Source organism: Otolemur garnettii, unplaced genomic scaffold, assembly GCF_000181295.1.
Source record: "Otolemur garnettii isolate 467f Iridium unplaced genomic scaffold, OtoGar3 scaffold00005, whole genome shotgun sequence".
Classification (NCBI taxonomy): domain Eukaryota; kingdom Metazoa; phylum Chordata; class Mammalia; order Primates; family Galagidae; genus Otolemur; species Otolemur garnettii.
The window spans coordinates 5313118-5316574 of record NW_003852400.1 but is presented as its reverse complement, the minus strand read 5'-3'; the positions used below and the strand labels follow the sequence as shown (position 1 = coordinate 5316574).

General features: G+C 43.8%; 1 protein-coding gene across 1 annotated transcript in view; it reads left to right on the top strand.

Moving 5' to 3' along the window:
- Nucleotides 1-3457, top strand: part of PMPCB (peptidase, mitochondrial processing beta subunit) — a 23894-nt gene that overhangs the window by 5113 nt on the left and 15324 nt on the right. The window lies entirely within an intron of this gene.

Genomic DNA, 3457 nt, shown 5'->3' with positions numbered 1-3457 from the left:
CCGCACCCTACCGAGGGTGACAAAGTGAGACTCTGTCTCAAAAAAATAATAAAAATATATATGAACAGATTAAGGTACTTAAAAAGAATTATAATGTTGAAATATCTAAATGGCACCAATTGGCAGCATCCGTAGTTCAAAATGTCTAGCTTCCTTAAAGTCCACAGAAATTTTGATTCATCATTCCCATTCCTCCTACAACATCAGTTAATGGCTTTTTTTTTTTTTTCTTTTTTAGGCTAGAGTGCTATTGCAGTCAGAGCTCACAGCAACCTCAAATCAAACTCCTGGGCCCAAGTGATCCTCTTGCCTCAGTCTCCCTGAATAGCTGGGACTACAAGCATGTACCACCTGTCCCAACTAGTTTTTCTCTTGCTCAGGCTGGTCTCAATCTCCTGAACTCAAGCAATCCACCTGCCTCAGCCTGCCAGAGTGCTAGGATAACAGGCATGAGCCACCCCACCCCACTCACTTGAAATTCTTGACCACAGACCTCAAAAAGACATCAGACTTTGCCTGGTAGGCTTACTGCACTTCCCTAGTAACATTCACTTTCTCACTTCTAGAGATAGTTTATTTCATGCTTTCTCTCTTCAAACCCTTACACTTTCTCCTCTGATGCCCCCTCCATAGTGACCTCATATTTCTTTGAGAAAATAAAAATCATCAGAGACAAACATTCTCATCCAACTGGAAAGCCACAGCCTTTTTACATTTGCCTCATCTTTTCCACCTTCCTTCCTGTTGCCAGGAAAGGTGTGTCTTTACCCCTATTAAAGAGCAAACCTGTACTGTGGACCTCATCCCCCAAGCCGTCTCAAGGATTTTTCCTTGCTGTATCATCATACTTCTGTTGGATCATCATCATCTTAAAAACAAACTTTTCCATTTGTCCTATCTTCATTTCTTTGTTCTTTCCAACAAAATTTCTAAAACTAGTTGTCTACACTCAATCTTCATTTCCTCACCTCTATTTCCTCTTAGTCCCATCCCAACATGCCCATTATTCCTTCCTCCTAAACTGTTGCCAAAGATACCGGTGATCTTAATGCGCCAAATCCACTAAACACTTACTCATACTAATCTCCTTTTACCTGTTGGCAACATTCTTTTCTGAGACAGAGTCTCACTTTGTCACCCTCAGAGTGCTGTGAAGTCATAGCTCACAGCAACCTCAGACTCTTGGGCTCAAGCGATTCTCTTGCCTCAGGGTTCCAAGTAGCTGGGACTACAGGCGTCCACCACAGTGCCCAGCTATTTTTTTAAAGACGAGGTCTTGCTCTGGCTCAGGTTGGTCTTGAACTGTGAGCTCAGGCAACCCACCCATCTCTGCCTCCCAAGTGCTAGGATTACAGGTGTGAGCCCACCCCACCTGGTCCCTATTTGACTTTTTTGTCTTTGAGACAGAGTCTCACTTTGTCACCCTTGGTAAGGTGCTGTGGCATCACAGCTCACAGCAGCATCAAACTCCTGGGCTTAAGCGATTCTCTTAACCTCAGCCTCTCAAGCAGCTGGGACTATAGGTGCCCACCCCAACGCCTGGCTTTTTTTTTTTTTTTGTAGTTATGTCATTATTGTTTAGCAGGCCTGGGCCAGGTTTGAACCCGCCAGCCCTGGTGTATGTGGTTATTGTCCTGACTGCTGAGCTGTGGGTGCTGAACCTGATAACTTTTTATAGCAATAAGATAGAGGTTATTTTTGTTTTTGAAATTAATTATTTTGATGGCATAGCATAGTATGTTATGGTTCCCACGTTTGTAGAGTGTACTGAATGTTGAAGTCAAAGTTATTACACAAAACATTTTCCCAGTGGAAGAAGTAATACCAAATGATAAATCTAGCAGTTTTAGAGCTGATTGGTGAAGTTACTAATCTTTAAGATCTTTCCATAGTCAAAGTTAGCTCTATTACTTAAGACATTTTAAACTCCTTACAGGCTTTCATTGGTAACAATTGAATGGCGCTTTACACAGTACTTTTGTGTATGTATGATGCATTTGATCTGCATAGTAATCAGGTGGGGATTGCTGCTACTTTGCAGTTTTAGAAATTGAGGCATTGACTCTGACTTGCCCAGGTAAGTAATGGTAAATAGCTTATTATGGGTGCATATGTATGTCTTCTGACCAGATTCATTTGCTTTATCAAAATAACAAAACATAATAAATTCATCACCTGTAAATTAATAAAATTAAAAATTTAATTTTTAATTAAAACCAACAGAAATGACAACAGTGAGTGGTGTGCTGTTTCAGTTGTAAAAACCAAGAGTAAGGTTTTTAATCATTTCTTTAGAAAGATTTTTTGCTTCAGTCTGGTTAGGGACCAAGAACAAAAGGGGTTAGGCCAGGCTTCTTAAAGAGTTGTTCGTTCTGGGCGGTGCCTATGGCTCAGTGAGTAGGGTGCCGGCCCCACATACCTAGGGTGGTGGGTTCAAACCTGGCCCCGGCCAAGCTGCAACAAAAAAAATATCCAGGAGTTGTGGTGGGCACCTATAGTCCCAGCTACTCAGGAGGCTGAGGCAAGAGAATTGCCTAAGCCTAGGAGTCGAAGGTTGCTGTGACAGCATGGCACTCTACCAAGGATGACAAAGTGAGACTCCCGTCTCTTTAAAAAAAAAAAAAAAAAAAAAGTTGTTCATTCTAGCATACTCCCTACATTTATTTGGACACAGAACAGTAAGGAAAGCAAAAAAGAGGAATAGAAAAAGGAAGGGAAAGGCTGGGCTTGGTGGCTCACACCTGTAATCCTAACGTTCTGGGACGCTGAGCCCAGTGGTTTGCTTGAGCTCAGGAGATTGAGACCAGCCTGAGCAAGAGCCAGACCCCGCCTCTAGAAACAGCAGTGGGGGGTGTGGAGCTTGGCACCTATAGCTCAGCAGCTAGGGTGCCAGCCACATACACTGGAGCTGGTGGCTTGGAACCCAGCCTGGGCTTGCCAAACAACAACAATCACTACAACAAAAATCTAGCCGGTCATTGTGGCTGGCACCTGTAGTCCAGCTACCCTGGAGGCTGAGGTGAGAGAATTGCTTAAGCCTAAGAGTTTGATGTTGCTGTGAGCTGTGATACCACAGCTACCAAGGGTGATATAGTGAGATTCTGTCTCAAAAAAATAGGGCAGCGCTTATAGTTCAGTGGGTAGGGCGCCAGTGCCATATACCGAGGGTGGTGGGTTCTAATCCAGCCTGGACCTGTCAAACAGTAATGACAACTACAACAAAAAAATAGCTGGGTTGTGTTGGGCACCTGTAATCCCAGCTACTTGGGAGGTTGAGGCAAGAGAATCGCTTAAGCCCCAGAGTTGGAGGTTGCTGTGAGCTATGACACTACAGCATTCTACTGAGGGTAACGAAGCGAGACTCTGTCTCAAAAATAAAAATAGGCTCAGCGCCTGTGGCTCAAGTGGCTAAGGCGCCAGCCACATACACCTAAGGTGGCAGCTTTGAATCCAGCCC